A 17007-nucleotide genomic window follows, 5' to 3' on the forward strand; every position below is an offset into this window, starting at 1 on the left:
TCAGTGGGTCAGTTTCTGTGTGTTCAGAGAGGTTGTGGACAATGGTTCAGTTTCTGTGTGTTCGATCAGGTTGTGGTCAGTGGGTCAGTTTTTGTGCGATTGGTCAGGTTGTGGTCAGTGTGTCTGTTCCTGTGTGTTTGGTCAGGTTGTCGACATTGGATCAGTTTTTTTGTGTTCGGTCAAGTTTTGTTCAGTGGGTCAGTTACTGTGTGCTCGGTCAGGAAGTGGTCAGTTGGTCAGTTTCTGTGTGTTCAGTCAGTTTCTGTGTGTTCAGTGAGGATGTTGTCTTTGGGTCAGTTTCTGTGTGTTCGGTCAGGTTGTGGTCAGTGGGCCTGTTTCTGTGCGTTCAGACAGGTTGTGGTCTGTGGGTCATTTACCATGTGTTCAGACAGGTAGTGTCCGGTTGGTCAGTTTCTGTGTGTTCGGAGAGGTTGTGGTCAGTGGGTCAGTTTCTGTGTGTTCGGTCAGTTTGTGCTCAGTGTGTCAGTTTCTTTGTGATCGGTAAGCTTGTGTTCAGTGGGTCTGTTTCTGTGTGTTCTGTGAGCTTATGGTCATTAGGTCCGTTTCTGTGTGCTCAATCAAGTTGTGGTAAGTGGTTCAGTTTCTGTGTGCTGTGTCGGGTTGTGGCCATTGGGTCAGTTTCTGTCTTTTTGATCAGTGTTCGGTCAGGATGTCAGTTTCTTTGTGTTCGTTCAGGTTTTTTTCAGTGGGTCAGTTACTTTGTGCCCTGTCTGTTTGAGTTCAGTGGGTCAGTTTCTGTGCGTTCCGCCAGGTAGTGGTCAGTGGGTCCGTTTCTGTGTGTTCGGTCAGCTTGTGGTCAATGCGACTGTCTCTGAGTGTTCAGGCAATTTCTGTGCAGTGTTTCACTTTCTTTGTGCGCGGTCAGGTTGTGCTCTGTGGGCCAGTTTCTGTTGTTCGGTCAGGTTGTGGTCTGTGGGTCAGCTTCTGCGTGTTCGGAGAGTTTGTGATCAGTGGGTCTGTTTCTGTGTGTTCGGTCAGGTTGTGGTCAGCAGTTCCGTTTCTGTGTATTCAGTGAGATTGTGGTCAGCGGGTCTGTTTCTGTGTGTTTTGTCAGTTTGTGGTCATTGGGTCAGTTTCTGTGTGTTCGGTCAGGTTGTATTCAGTGGTTCAGTTACTTGTGTGCTCGTTGAGCCAGTGGTCAGAGGGTCAGTTTCTGTGTGTCCGGTCGGTTTCTCTGTGTTCGGTGAGAATGTTGTCTGTGGGTAAGTTTCTGTGTTTTCTTTCAGGTTGCGGTCAGTGGGTCAGTTTCTGTTTGTTCGGTCAGCTTGTGGTCAATGAGTCAGTTTCTGTGAGTTCAGCTATGTTGTGGACAGTGGGTCAGTTTATGAGTGCTTGGTCAGGTTGAGGTCAGTGTTTCAGTTACATTGTGATCGGTCAGGTTGTGGTCTGTGGGTCAGTTTCTGTGTGTTCGGTCAGGTTGTATTCAGTGGTTCAGTTACTGTGTGCTCGTTGAGCAAGCGGTCAGAGGGTCAGTTTCTGTGTGTCCGGTCAGTTTCTCTGTGTTCGGTGAGAATGTTGTCTGTGGGTAAATTTCTGTGTTTTCTGTCAGGTTGTGGTCAGTGGGTCAGTTTCTGTGTGTTCGTTCAGCTTGTGGTCAATGAGTTAGTTTCTGTGAGTTCAGCTATGCTGTGGACAGTGGGTCAGTTTATGAGTGCTTGGTCAGGTTGAGGTCAGTGTTTCAGTTACATTGTGATCGGTCAGGTTGTGGCCTGTGGGTCAGTTTCTGTGTGTTCTTTCAGGATGTGTTCAGTGGTTCAGTTACTGTGTGCTCCACCTTGTTGTGTTCATTCAGTCAGTTTCTGTGTGTTCGGTCAAGTTGTGGTCAGAGGTTCAGTTTATGTCTGATCGGACAGGTTGTGGTCATGGTTCAGTTTCTGTGTGTTCGATCAGGTTTTGGTCAGTGAGTCAGTTTATGTCTGTTCGGTCAGGTTGTGGTCAGTGTGTCTGTTTGTTCAGTCAGTTTGTGATCAGTAGTTCAGTTTCTGTGTGTTCGGTGAGATTGTGCTCAGTGGGTCTGTTTCTGTATGTTTGGTCAGGTTGTGGTCATTGGGTCAGTTTCTTTGTGTTCGGTCAGGTTCTATTCAGTGGTTCAATTACTGTGTGCTCGGTGAGCAAGTGGTCAGTGGGTCAATTTTTGTCTGTCCGGTCAGTTTCTCTGTGTTCGGTGAGAATGTTGTCTGTGGGTCAGTTTCTGTGTTTTCTGTCAGGTTGTTGTCAGTGGGTCAGTTTCTGTGTGTTCGGTCAGCTTGTGGTCAATGAGTCAGTTTCTGTGTGTTCGGTCAGCTAGTGGTCAATGAGTCAGTTTCTGTGAGTTCAGCTATGTTGTGGACAGTGGGTCAGTTTATGAGTGCTTGGTCAGGTTGAGGTCAGTGTGTCAGTTACATTGTGATCGGTCAGGATGTGGTCAGTGGTTCAGTTACTGTGTGCTCCACCTGGTTGCGTTCATTGGGTCAGTTTCTGTGTGTTCGGTCAGGCTGTGGTCAGAGGTTCAATTTATGTGTGATCGGACAGGTTGTGGTCAGTGGGTCATTTTCTGTGTGTTCGCTTAGGTTGAGTTCAGTTTGTCAGTTTCTGTGTGTTTGGTCAGGTGGTTGTCCGTGGGTCAGTTCCTGTGTGTTCAGTCAGGTAGTGGTCAGTGTGTCAGCTTCTATGTGCTCGGTAGTGTTGTGGTCAGTGGGTCAGTTTCTGTGTTTATGATCCACTTCTGGTCAGCGGGTCAGTTTCGTTGTATGCGGACAGGTGGTGTTCATTAGTTCACTGTCAGTGTGTTCGGTCAGTTTGTGGTCAGAATGTCAGTTTCTGTGTGTTCGTTCAGGTTGTGGTCAGTGGGTCAGTTTCTGTGTGTTTTTTCAGGTTGTGGTCAGTATGTCAGTTTCTGTGTGTTCCATCAGATTGTGATCAGTGAGTCAGTGCCTGTGTGTTCACTCAGGTTGTGGTCAGTGAGACAGTTTCTGTGCTTTCGGTTAACTTGTGGTCAATGGGTCAGTTTCTGTGTGTTCGGTCAGGTTGTGGCCAGTGCGTCAGTTTCTATAAGATCGGTCACGTTGTGTGCAGTGGGTCAATTTCTGTGTTTCCAGTCAGCTTCTGGTCAGCGGGTCAGTTTCTGTGTGTGCAGTCAGATTGTGTTCAGTATGTCAGTTACTGTTTGCTCGGTCTGGCTGTGGTCCATGGGTCAGTTTCTGCATAATCGGTCAGATTGTGGGCACTGGGTCAGTTTACGGGTGTTCCGTCAGATTGTGGCCAGTGTTTCAGTTTCTCTGTTTTCGGTCAGCTTCTGGTCAGTGGGTCAGTTTCTTTGTTTTCGGTCAGGTTGTGTTCAGTGGGTCAGTTTCTGTGTTTTCGGTCAGGTTGTGTTCAGTGGGTCAGTTTCTGTGTTTTCACTCAGGTTGTGTTCAGTGTGTCAGTTTCTGTGTTTTCGGTCAGCTGTGGTCAGTTGGTCAGTTTCTGTGTGTTCGGTCTAGTTGTGGTTTGTGTGACAGTTTCTGTGTCTCCGGTCAGCTTGTGGTCTGTGGGTCAGTTTCTGTTTGTTCGGTCAGGTTGTAGTCAGTGTCTCAGTTACTGAGTGCTTGGTCAGGTTGTGGTCAATTGGTCATTTTACGTGCGTTTGGACAGGTTGTGGTCAGTGGGTCAGTTTCTGTGTGTCCAGTCAATTTCTGTGTGTTTGGTGAGAATGTTGTCTGTCGGTCAGTTTCCATGTTTTCTGTCAGGTTTTCGTCAGTGGGACTGTTTCTGTGTGTTCGGTCAGCTTGGGGACAATGTGTCAGTTTCTGAGTGGCCGGCAATGTTGTGGACATTGGGTCAGTTTATGAGTGCTTGTTCAGGTTGAGGTCAGTGTGTTAATTACATTATGATCGGTCAGGTTGTGGTCAGTGGGTCAGTTTCTGTGTGTTCTTTCAGGTTGTGGTCAGAAGATCAGTTTATGTGTGTTCGGACAGGTTGTGGTCAGTGGTTCAGTTTCTGTGTGTTAGGTCAGGTTGTGGTCAGTGGGTCAGTTCGTGTGTGTTCAGTCAGGGTCTGGTCAGTGTGTCAGCTTCTGTGTGCTCGGTCGGGTTGTGGTCAGATTCTGTGTGTTCGGTCGGGTTGTGGTCAAAATGTCAGTTTCTGTGTGTTCGTTCAGGTTGTGGTCAGTGGCTCAGCTTCTGTGTGTTCCATCAGGTTGTGGTCAGTGAGTCAATTTCTGTGTGTTCTGTCAGGTTGTGGTCAGTGAGTCAGTGCCTGTGTGTTCGGTCAGGTTGTGGTCAGTGGGACAATTTCTTTGTGTACGATCAAGTTGTGGTCAGTGTGTCAATTTCTGTGTGTTCGGTGAGGTTGTTGTCAGTGGGTCTGTTTCTGTGTGTTTGGTCAGGTTGTGTTCATTGGGTCAGTTTCTGTGTGTTCTGTCAGGTTGCAATCAGTGGGTCAGTTACTGTGTGCTCGATCAGGATGTGGTCAGTGGGTCTCTTTCTGTGTGTTCGGTCAGTTTCTGTGTGTTTGGTGATGATGTTGTCTGTTGGTCAGTTTCTGTGTTTTCTGCCAAGTTTTGGTCAGTGGATCATTTTGTGTGTGTGTGGTCAGCTTGTGGTCAATGGGTCAGTTTCTGAGTGTTCGGCTATATTCTGGCCAGTGAGCCAGTTTATGAGGGCTCGGTAAGGTTGTGGTCAGTGTGTCAGTTACATTGTGATCGGTCACGTTGTGTTCAGTGGGTCACTTTCTGTGTGTTATTTCAGGTTGTGTTCGGTGGTTCAGTTAATGTGTGCTCGGTCTGGTTGTGATCAGTGGGTCAGTTTCTGTGTGTTCGTTCAGGTTGTGGTCAGTGGGTCAGTTTCTGTGTGTTCAGAAAAGTTGTGGTCAGTGGTTCAGTAACAGTGTGTTCGATCAGGTTGTGGTCAGTGGGTCAGTTACTGTGTGTTCGGTCAGGTTGTGGTCAGTGGGTCAGTTCCTGTGTGTTCAGTCAAGTTGTGATCAGTGTTTCAGCATCTGTGTGCTCGGGCGGGTTGTGGTCAGTGGGTCAGTTTCTCTGTCTTCGTTCAGGATGTGGTCAGTGTGTCATTTTCTGTGTGTTCGGTCAGGTTGTGGTCAGTGGGTCAGTTTCTTTGTGTTTGTTCAGGTTGTGGTCATTAGATCAGTTTCTGTGTGTTCGGTCAGGTTGTGGTCAGTGGGTCGGTTTCTGTGTGTTCGGTCAGCTTGTGGTCAGTGGGCCAGTTTCTGTGTGTTTTGTCAGATTGTGGTCAGTGGGTCAGTTTCTGTGTGTTTGGTCAGATTGCCGTCAATGGGACAGTTTCTGTGCTTTCGCTCAGGTGGTGGTAAGTGGGTGGGTTTCTGCGTGTTCGGACAGGTTGTTGTCATTGGATCAGATTCTGTGAGTTCAGTCAGGTTGTGGTCAGTGGGTCAGTCTCTGTGTGCTCAGTCAGGTTGTGGTCTGTGGGTCAGTTTCTTTGTATTCGGTCAGGCTGTTGTCAGTGGGCCAGATTCTGTGTGTTCGGTCAGGTTGTGGTCAACATGTCAGTTTCTGTGTGATTGGTCAGGTTGTGTTCAGAGGGTCAGTTTCTCTGTGTTCGTTCAGGTTGTGGTGAGTGTGTCAATTTCTGTGTGTTCGGTCAGGTTGTGGTCAAAATGTCAGTTTCTATGTGTTCGTTCAGGTTGTGGTCAGTGGGTCAGTTTCTGTGTGTTCGGTCAGGTTGTGGTCAGTGGGTCGGTTTCTGTGTGTTCGGTCAGCTTGTGGTCAGTGGGCCAGTTTCTGTGTGTTTGGTCAGATTGCCGTCAATGGGACAGTTTCTGTGCTTTCGCTCAGGTGGTGGTATGTGGGTGGGTTTCTGCGTGTTCGGACAGGTTGTTGTCATTGGATTAGATTCTGTGAGTTCAGTCAGGTTGTGGTCAGTGGGTCAGTCTCTGTGTGCTCAGTCAGGTTGTGGTCTGTGGGTCAGTTACTTTGTATTCGGTCAGGCTGTTGTCAGTGGGCCAGATTCTGTGTGTTCGGTCAGGTTGTGGTCAACATGTCAGTTTCTGTGTGATTGGTCAGGTTGTGTTCAGAGGGTCAGTTTCTCTGTGTTCGTTCAGGTTGTGGTGAGTGTGTCAATTTCTGTGTGTTCGGTCAGGTTGTGGTCAAAATGTCAGTTTCTATGTGTTCATTCAGGTTGTGGTCAGTGGGTCAGTTTCTGTGTGTTTGTTCAGGTTGTGAAAAGTGGGTCAGTTACTCAGTGTTTGTTCAGATTGCGGTCAGTGGGTCAGTATCTGTGTTCGGTCAGTTTGTGGTCAGAGGGTCAGTTTCTGTTTTCGGTCAGTTTGTGGTCAGTGGGTCAGATTCTGTGTGTTCGGTCAGGTTGTGGTCAACGGGTCAGATTCTGTGTGTTCGGTCAGCTTGTTGTCAATGGGTCAGTTTCTGTGTATTCATTCACGTTGTGGCCAGTGGGTCAGTTCCTGTGTGTTCGGTTAGGTTGTGGTCTGTGGGTCAGTTTCTGTAAGATCGGTCGGGTTGTGTTCAGTGGTCAATTGCTGTGTTTCCAATCAGCTTCTGGTCAGCGGGAATTTTTCTGTGTGTTTGGTCATTTTGTGTGCAGTGGGTGACTTACTGTGTGATCGATCTTGTTGTGGTCAGTGGGTCAGTTTCTGTGTTTTTGGTCAGGTTGTTTTCAGTGGGTTAGTTTCGTTGTGTTTGTTCAGCATCAGTCAGCCGATCAGTTTCTGCACTTCGTTCTCGTTGGGTTCCGTATGTCAGTTACTGTGTGTTCGGTCTGGTTGTGGTCAGTGCGTAAGTTTCTGTGTGTTCATTCAGGTTGTGGCCAGTGGGTCAGCTTCTGCGTGTTCGGTAATGTTGTGGTCAGTTGTTCAGCTTCTGTGAGCTTGATCTGGATGTGGTCAGTGGGTCACTTTCTGTGTTTTCGGTCAGCTTCTGGTCATTGGGTCAGTTTCTGTGTGTTTGGTCAGGTTGTGCTCTTTGGGTCAGTTTCATTGTGTTAGATCAGGCTGAGGTCCGTGAGTCAGTTCCTGTGTGTTCAGTCAGATTGTGGTGAGTGGGTCATTTTCTGTGTTCTCACTCAGGTTGTGTTCTGTTGGTCAGTTTCTGTGTTTTCGGTCAGCTTGTGGTCAGTGGGTCAGTTTCCGTGATTTCGGGCAGGTTTTGGTCTGTGCGTCAGTTTCTGTGTGTTCTTTCAGGTTGTGTTCAGTTGGTCTGTTTGTGTGCTCGGTCTGGTTGTGTTCAGTGGGTCGGTTTCTGTGTGTTCGGTGAGGTTGTGGTCAGTGGCAAATTTTTTGTGTTTTCGGAGAGGTTGTGGACAGTGGTTCAGTTTCTGTGTGTTCGATCAGGTTGTGGTCAGTGTGTCAGTTCTGTGTGTTCGGTCAGTTTGTGGTCTGTGTGTTAGTTTCTGTGTGATGTGTCTGGTTGTGGTCTGTGGGTCAGATTCTGTGTGTTCTGTCACGTTGTGGTCAGTGGATCAGTTACTGTGTGCTTGGTCTGGTTGTGGTCTGTGTGTCAGTTTCTGTGTGTTCGGTCAGGTTGTGGTCAATGGGTCAGTTAATGTGTGCTCGGTCAGGTTGTGGTCAGTGGGTCATTTTCCGTGTGTTCGGACAGAATGTGTTCAGTGGGACAGTTTCTGTTTGTTCAGAGAGGTTTTGGTCAATGGGTCAGTTTCTGTAAGATCGGTCGGGTTGTGTTCTGTGGGTCAATTTCGGTGTTTCCAATCAGCTTGTGGTCAGTGTGTCAGTTTCTGTGTTTTCGGTCAGATTGTTTTCAGTGGGTCAGTTTCTGTGTCATCGGTCTGGTTGGGTTCATTATGTCAGTTACCGTGTGTTCGGTCTGGTTGTGGTCAGTGGGTCATTTTCCGTGTTTTCGGACAGGTTGTGGTCATTGTGTCAGTTTCTGTGTGTTCGGTCAGGTTGTGGTCAGTGGTTCAGCTTCTGGGGGTTCGGTCAGGTTGTGGTCAGTTGTTCAGCTTCTGTGTGCTCGATCTGGTTGTGGTCAGTGGGTCAGCTTCTGTGTTTTCGGTCTGTTCTTGTCATTGGGTCAGTTTCTGTGTGTTCGGCCATGTTGTGTTCAGTGCGTCAGTTAATTTGTGTTAGATCATGCTGAGGTGAATGAGTCAGTTTCTGTGTTTTCGGTCAGCTTGTGGTCAGTGGGTCAGTTTCTGTGTTTTCGTTCAGGTTTTGGTCAGTGGGTCAGTTTCTGGGTGCTCAGTCTGGTTGTGGTCTGTGTGTCAGTTTCTGTGTTTTCGGTCAGGTTTTGGTCTGTGGGTCCGTTTCTGTGTGCTCAGTCTGGTTGTGGTCTGTGGGTCAGCTTCTGTGTGTTCTGTCAGGTTGTGGTCAGTGGACCAGTTACAGTGTGCTTTGTCTGGGGGTGGTCAGTGGGCAAGTTTCTGTGTGTTCGGACAGGTTGTGGTCAGTGGGTCAATTCCTGTGTGTTCGATCAGGTTGTGGTCAGTGGGCCAGTTTCTGTGTGTTCAGAAATAGTGTGGTCAGTTGTTTAGTTTCTGTGTGTTCGGTCAGGTTGTGGTCAGTGGAACAGTTTCTGTGTTTTCGGTCAGGTTGTGGTCAGTCGGTCAGTTCCTGTGTGTTCAGTCAAGATGTGGTCAGTGTGTCAGTTCCTGTGTATTCGGTCAGATTGTGGTAATTGGGTCAGTTTCTGTGTGATTGGGCAGGTTGCGTTCAGTGGGACAGTTTCTATGCTTTCGCTCAGGTAGTGGTCAGTGGGTGAGTTTCTGTGTGTTCCTTCTTGTTGTGGTCAGTGGGTCAGTTTCTGCGTGTTCGGACAGGTTGTTGGCATTGGATTAGTTTCTGTGTGTTCGTTCATGTTTTGGTCATTGGGTCAGTTTCTGTCTGCACAATCAATTTGTGGTCTGTGGGTCAGCATCTGTGTGTTTCGTCAGGTTGTTGTCAGTGGGCCAGATTCTGTCTGTTCGGTCAGCTTGTGGTCAACATGTCAGTTTCTGTGTGCTCATTCAGGTTGTGTTCAGTGGGTCAGTTTCTTTCTGTTCGGTCAAGGTGTGGTTAACATGTCAGTTTCTGTTTGTTCGTTCAGTATGTGGTCAGTGGGCCAGTTTCTGTGTGTTTATTCAGGTTGTGGCCTGTGGATCAGATTCTGTCTGTTTCAAATCTAATCAAATCAAATCAAATCAACTTTTATTGTCATTGTTAGTGCACATGTGCAGTACAACGAAATGTAGGCTTGAGGTTCCCAAGAGTGTGCATTTAGATTAAGACATTTAAACATTCAACATACATTTGGCTTGTAGTATATTAACATAAACATAACCATAATAAAGTGCATTGGCAGATGTGCAGGCTTTAGAGTTTATTTGTAGAGTTATACTTGGGAGGGAGGGTTTGTGTGGGGTCCTCTTCAGCCTGTTTTGGATACCGGCCCTCTTACCCCACTTCTGCTTGCGTTCCCTTCACGGTCTGCGCCGACTTCCGGCTGGGGAAGGACACCACGCTGATCCCGGGGGTCGAGCGATGTCGGGAGGCAGATCGATGTCGCCGAGTGTGAGCCACACACAGTCGGCCCCGATGTCTAGGACCGTCTGCCGGCTGTACGGTAGGTCTGCCCGCAATTCCCGTAGCAGCAGAGTCCAGAAGATACTCAGAAGTAGGGTGAAAACGCTCATTCTCGGGAGAGACAAAGCCGCTGCATCCGTGTGTGCCGCCATTTTTCCTGTACAGGTTGTGATCATTGGATCAGTTTCCGTGTGTTCGGTCAGGTTGTGTTCAGTGGGTCAGTTTCTGTATGTTCGGACAGCGTGTGGTCAGTGGGTAGGTTTCTGTGTGTTTGGTCAGGTTGCGGTCAGTGGGGCAGGTTCTGTGCTTTCGCTTAGGTCGTGATCAGTGCGTGAGTTTCTGCGTGTTCGGACAGGTTGTGGTCATTGGATCAGTTTCAGTGTGCTCAGTCAGGTTGTGGTCTGTGGGTCAATTTCTGTGTGTTTGGACAGGTTGTTGTCAGTTGCCAGATTTTGTGTGTTGGGTCAGTTTGTCGTCAACATGTCAGTTTCTGTGTGATCAGTCAGGTTGTGTTCAGTGGCTCCGTTTCTCTGTGTTCGTTCAGGTTGTGGTCAGTGTGTCAGTTTCTGTGTGTTCAGTCAGGTTGTGGTCAAAATGTCAGTTTCTGTGTGTTCGGTCAGCTTGTGGTCAATGGGCCAGTTTCTGTGTGTTCGTTCAGGTTGTGGCCAGTGGGAGAATGGCTCAGTTCCTGTGTGTTCAGTCAGGTTGTGGTCTGTGGGTCAGTTTCTGTAAGATCGGTCGGGTTTTGTTCAGTGGGTCAATTTCTGTGTTTCCAATCAGCTTCTGGTCAGTGGGTCAGCATCTGTTTTTTCGGTCAGGTTGTTTTCAGTGGGCCAGTTTCTTTGTGTTCCGTCAGCTTCCGGTCAGCTGGTCAGTTTCTGTTCTGCACCAATGGACTTTTTACATGCAGTGAACAATTTATTTGCAGGTAGCACCGTCTGGTGGTGGTTATTGTGTTAGCGGTTTGTATGCAGGAAAGGTCATCTGATCTTTCTACCTTTCTTCCTGTGTGAGGTCATTTGACCTTTGTTCCTTTCTTCCTGTGAGTTGTCATTTGACCTTCGTACCTTTCTTCCTGTGTAACACAGGAAGTAGAATTCCAGGAAGAACCTGGCAGTAATGGAGGATTCCATAAGGGTTTCACAATCCAATGTAATCTGATTTCATATGTTAGGCCAAGCGCAATATCCGTGAGTATCTTTGTTCCTTAGCATAATAGCAACGTTGTCAGGGTAGTATTTTGATAACACTATATGTTTATAAAAGGATAATATTTGATAGTTATAGAAGTTTATCCAAATGTTAGTTAGTTATACAATTACTCTATTCTACTTTTGTAAATATGTTTATAACTTATGTAATATCGAATGTATAGTACTCAGTTATGTACAAAACATACTTTGTCTTTGTTTACAGTTTCACAAATTTGTTCAAGTAAAGGCTTCAAACAGCAAATGGCTTCACGAAGAATTATTTTGAATAGAGTGTTTAACTTACTGGATAACTAGATAGGGACACGTCTAGCGTGGCCAGTACATTTTCTGTGTCTTTGGTCTGGTTGTGTTCAGTATGTTAGTTACTGTGTGCTCGATCTGGTTGTGGACAGTGTGTCATCTTTTGTGTTTTCGGTCAGCTTCTGGTCAGTGGGTCAGCTACTGGGTGTTCAGTCAGGTTATGGTCAGTTGTTCAGCTTCTGTATGCTCGGTCTGGTTATGGTCAGTGTGTCAGATTCTGTGTTTTCGGTCAGCTTCTAGTCAGTGGGTCCGTTTCTGTGTGTTCGGTCAGGTTGTGTTCAGTGGGTCAGTTTCTGTGTGTTAGATCAGGCTGAGGTCAGTGGGTCAAATACTGTGTGTTCAGTCAGGCTGTGGTCAGTGTGTCATTTTCTGTGTGTTCACTCAGGTTGTGTTCAGTTGGTCAGTTTCTGTGTTTTCGGTCAGCTTGTGGTCAGTGGGTCAGTTTCCTTGTTTTCGGTCAGGTTGTGGTCTGTGGGTCAGTTTCTCTGTGCTCAGTTTGGTTGTGGTCTGTGGGACAGTTCCTGTGTGTTCTCTCAGGTTCTGGTCAGTGGACCAGTTACTGTGTGCTCGGTCTGGTTTTGGTCTGTGTGTCATTTTCTGTGGGTTCGGAGAGTTCGTGGTCAGTGGGCCAGTTTTTGTGTGCTCGGACAGGTTGTGTTCAGTGGGTCAGTTCCTGTGTGTTCCGTCAGGCTGTGGTCAGTGGGTCAGTCTCTGTGTGTTCGTTCAGCTTGTGTTCTGTGGGTCAGTTTCTGCGTGTTCAGTCAGGTTGTGGTCAGTGGGTCAGTTTCTGTGTGTTTGGTCAAGTTGTGTTCAGTGGGTCAGTTTCTGAGTGTTCGGTCAGGTTGTGGTCAGTGTGGCAGTTACTTTGTGATCGGTCAGATTGTGGTCGGTGGTTCAGTTTCTGTTTGTTCTTTCAGGTTGTGTTCAGTGGGTCAGCTACTTTGTGTTCGGTGTGGTTGTGTTTAGTGGGTCGGTTTCTGTGCTTTCGGTCAGGTTGTGGTCAGTGGGTCAGTTTCTGTGTGTTCGGAGAGGTTGTGGATAGTGGTTCAGTTTCTGTGTGTTCGATCAGGTTGTGGTCAGTGGGTCAGTTTCTGTGTGATCGGTCAGGTTGTGGTCAGTGTGTAAGTTCATGCGTGTTCGGTTAGCTTGTGGTCAATGGGTCAGTTTCTGTGTGTTCAGTCAGGTTGTGGCCAGTGGGTCAGTTTCTGTGAGTTCTGTCAGGTTGTGGTCAGTGGGTCAGTTTCTGTGTGTTCGGTCAGATTGTGGTCAGTGGACCAGTTACAGAGTGCTCGGTCTGGTTGTGGTCAGTAGGCCAGTTTCTTTGTGTTCGTACAGATTGTGGTCAGTGGTTCAGATCCTGTGTGTTCCATCAGGTTGCGGTCAGTGGGACAGACTCTGTGTCTTCGATCAGGTTGTGTTCAGTGGTTCAGTTTCTCTTTATTCGGAGAGGTTGTGTTCAGTTGGTCAGCCACTGTCTGCTCGGTCTGGTTGTGATCAGTGGTTCGGTTTCGGTGTTTTCGGTCATGCTGTCGTCAGTGGGTCAGTTTCTGTGTGTTCGATCAGGTTGTGGTCAGTGGGTCAGTTTCTGTGTGTTCGATCAGGTTGTGGTCAGTGGGTCAGTTTCTGTGTGTTCGGAGAGGTTGTGGCTGGTGGTTCAGTTTCTGTGTGTTCGATCAGGTTGTGGTCAGTGGGTCAGTTTCTGTGTGTTCGGAGATTTCGTGGTCAGTGGTCCAGTTTTTGTGTATTATGACAGGTTGTGATCAGTGGGTCAGTTTCTGTGTGTTCAGTCAATTTGTGGCCTGTGGGACAGTTTCTGCGAGTTCTGTCAGGTTGTGGCCAGTGGGTCAGTTTCTGTGAGTTCGGTCAGCTTGTCGTCAGTGGACCAGTTACAGTGTGCTCGGTCTGGTTCGGGTCAGTGGGACAGTTTCTGTGTGTTTGGACAGGTTGTGGTCAGTGGGTCAGTTCCTGTGTGTTCCATCAGGTTGTGGTCATTGGGCCAGATTCTGTGTGTTCGATCATGCTGTGGTCAGTCGTTCAGTTTATTTGTGTTCTTTCAAGTTGTGTTCAGTGTGTCAGCTACTATGTGTTCGGTCTGGTTGTGTTCAGTGGGTCAGTTTCTGTGTTTTCAGCCATGTTTGGTCAGTGGGTCAATTTCTGTGTGTTCGGAGAGATTGTGGATAGTGGTTCAGTTTCTGTGTGTTCGATCACGTTGTGGTCAGTGGGTCAGTTTCTGTGTGATCGATCAGTTTGTGGTGAGTGTGTCAGTTCATGTGTGTTCGGTCAGCTTGTGGTCAATGGGTCAGTTTCTGTGTGTTCTCTCAGGTTGTGGTCAGTGGGTCAGTTCCTTTGTGTTCCATCTGGTTGTGGTCAGTGGGCCAGACTCTGTGTGTTCGATCAGGTTGTGGTCAGTGGGTCAGTTTCTGTGTGTTCAGTCAGGTTGTGGTCAGTGGCTCAGTTCCTGTGTGTAGATTCAGGTTGTCGCCAGTGTGTCAGCTTCTGTGTGCTCGGTTGGGTTGTGGTCTGTGGGTCAGTTTCTGTGTGTTCAATAAGGTTATGGTCAGTGGTTTAGTTTCTGTGTGTGCAATCAGGTTGTGATCAGTGGATCAGTTTCTGTGTTTTCGGTCAGGTTGTGGTCAGTGGGTCAGTTTATGTGTTTTCGGTCAGGTTGTGGTCAGTGGTTCATTTCTGCGTGTTCGGACAGTTTGTGGTCATTGGATCAGTTTCTGTGAGTTCGGTCAGGTTGTGGTTAGTGGGTCAGTTTCTGTGTGTTCCGTCGGATTGTGGTAAGTGTGTCAGTTTCTGTGTGTTCTGTCAGATTGCGGTCAGTGGGACAGTTTCTGTGCTTTCGCTCAGGTAGTGGTCAGTGGGTGTGTTTCTGTGTGTTCGGTCAGGTTGTGTTGTGTGGGTCAGTTTCTGTGTGTTTGGTCAGGTTGTGGTCAGTGGATCAGTTACTGTGTGCTCGGTCAGGTTGTGGTCAGTGGGTCATTTTCCATTTGTTCGGACTGAATGTTTTCAGTGGGTCTGTTTCTGTTTGTTCGGAGAGATTGTGGTCAGTGGGTCAGTTTCTGTGAGTTTGGTCAAGTTGTGGTCAATGTCTCAGTTTCTGTGTGTTCGGTCATTTTGTGGTCAGTATGTCAGTTTCTGTGTGTTCGATCAGGTTGTGTCAGTGGGACAGTTTCTGAGTGTCTGATCAGATTCTGGTCAGTAGGTCAGTTTCTGTGTGTTCGGTCAGGTTGTGGTCAGTGGGTCTGTTTCTGTGTGTTAGGACATGTTGTGGTCAGTGGTTCAGTTTCTGTGTGTTCGGTCAGATTGTGGTCAGTAGGTCAGTTTCTGTGTTTTCGCTGAGGTTGTGGTCAGTGGGTCTGTTTCTGTGTGTTTGGTCAAGTTGTGGTCATTGGATCAGTTTTTGTGTGCTCGTTCAAGTTGTGTTCAGTGGGTCAGTTACTTTACTGCCCTTGCAGCACGTTCCTATGCAGAGCTAGACATGTAGCAAACAACTTGATATATTCCCATAAAAATCACAACGCTTGACTTTTCTTGTATACTTTACTGAAAGATTCTTATTGCGAAACTGAAGTACAATACAGAAGTGGAAGCATACATTAGGACACAAGTACATAACTGATATGCATACACAAACATAGGTAAGCATGAGCAACACAGTACATTTGGCATGTAACTTACCAAAACACATGAAAACACAGCTTACTCTGAATATACATTTAACAGACTGAAAGGTATTCTCTTACAATCACTTTAAATTAGCCCTGTACATAGTGCATCAAAATACAGCTACAAGCTAACAAGTTAGATACAGAGAGCGCGCAATTCACAGCTAGCTGTGTAGGTTTGCTTCCAGAGAAAGGTTACAAAACTAAACATTTCCTGCAAAATATAGACTACACTAATCATCTATAGCATTTTCAAGTACTTATAGACAAATAGTGTCCAAGGCCGAAATGTAAGAGGAAAATAACTTGCAACACCATGTGTCCAGCTGCATGTCTTGTGATCTACAGCAATTTACTTTACAGCACTTTACTTTACCGCACTTTACTGCGCTTTACTGCACTTGCGAGGTACCAAATATCCACTAGTTGGCGGCACACAATGGGAATCGACCCAAATTAATTAAAGCACTAAATTAACTTTAAAAATAACATAAATTCATAAAGGAAGGCAGCACACTCCCCGCTTGGTATAATTCCATTGTACCACTACAGATACAAAATAAAACCGAAAGAAAACGTCCTTTGGCTGCAAACATACTCAGAATACTTTCCCTAGGTTTCTTCAGAAAGGAGGACTTTCATCTCTGAGACTGGCCTCAGAAACACTTTGACAATCCCCTCCTTGACAATCTTCACTTCCACCTTGCGGACCATCTTGCCCCTGCTCGGCAGAGTTTTGACAACCAGTTCCACTGGCCATTCATTTATGTTTGCTTGGCTGTCTTTCAGCAAGACAACATCTCCCACTTTGACATTTGGCTTGTCTTCTGTCCATTTCCTACGGCTCTGTAGGGTGGACAAATACTCTCCTCTCCATCTCTTCCAAAAATGTCTGCAAGACACTGGACTTGCTTCCACTGCTGCCCGTGCAGCTCAGCCATTTCGAAGATTCCAGAGGGGGCTAAAATAGCACTCATCTTTTGAGTCAGGAGCATCGCTGAGGTGAGGACTGCAGGCATGTCTGGGTCGGTGGACACCGGCACCAGGGGTCTTGCATTCATGATCGCCATGACTTCAGCCATGAGAGTGCTCAAGACGTCGTGTGTGAGACGAGTGGGTCCCGTCTGAAGCAACATAGCGTCCAGAATACGCCTGGCAACACCGATGAGCCTCTCCCATGAATCACCCATGTGGGATGAATGCGGGGGGTTAAGCACCCACGTGCATCCTTTCTTTTGGAGGTAGCTTCTTACCGCTGCATCGTCCGTGTGGATGTTCAGCTCCTTACAGGCACCCATGAAGTTAGTACCTCTGTCGGAGCGGAGAATTTTGGCTGGACCATGGATTGAGAAAAACCTCCTCAGGGCATTGATAAAGCTGTCTGTTGACATGGATTCAATCAGCTCAATGTGCACAGCTCTGGTAGACATGCATGTAAAGAGCACCGCCCAGCGCTTGCTGCCTGCGCTACCTCTTCTTGTGTGACACGTCATGATGGTCCATGGCCCAAAGACGTCAAGGCCTATGCTGGTGAATGGAGGCTCTGGAGTGAGTCTTTCGGCGGGCAAGTCTGCCATCATTTGGTCCTCTAACCTCCCTCGTAGCTTGTGGCAAGTAACACACTTGTGGATAACAGAAGAAATCAGACGCTTGCTCCTGATTATAAAGTATCCGGCTGCTCGGATAGCTCCTTCTTTTATGTGCCATCTTGGTGAGCCACTTGCTCATGATAGTATCTCATGAGTAGTTTGGCAATATGATGGGTGCGTGGGATGATCAAAGGGTGCTTTTCTTCTCTTGACAAGTCTGCGGATGATATGCGACCTCCGACCCGAAGCAAACCATCTTCATCTGTAACTGGGTTGAGCTTTTTAAGTGGACTTTGCTTGGGGAATGTCTGTCCCTCTTCAAGACATTTGAATTCATCCTTGAAGACATCATGCTGGACAGAGCGAATGTTCACACCTTTGGCTTGTGAAAGCTCACTTGTGCCGGATACTCCTTTAGAACATTTCCATCCTTTGCATTCTACGTTGTCCGAATTCCCCTTGAAGGATGCTGCAACAGGAATGAGTCTGGCTGTGATTCGACAGAGTGTTCTCCAGCTTGAGAATCGCTCGAAGCGTTGTGAGCCCAACTGAGATTCTGAGGCTTTGGTGACCAGGGTCGTAACTTCAGGCCGAATCTCAGTCTCAGCTTCAGGCTCCACAAGGGTGAAGAGATTGGACTCAGGATTCCCCTATGTGTTGACATGAGACAGGAAAGAAGGGCCCGAGAACCAACTGCTTTGCTGTAGGTATGCTGCTGGTAGCATGGTCTGCAGAGTTCAGATCCGT

Source organism: Somniosus microcephalus, unplaced genomic scaffold, assembly GCF_052327205.1.
Source record: "Somniosus microcephalus isolate GS21.2 unplaced genomic scaffold, FLI_Smic_1.0 unresolved_chr6, whole genome shotgun sequence".
NCBI lineage: Eukaryota > Metazoa > Chordata > Chondrichthyes > Squaliformes > Somniosidae > Somniosus > Somniosus microcephalus.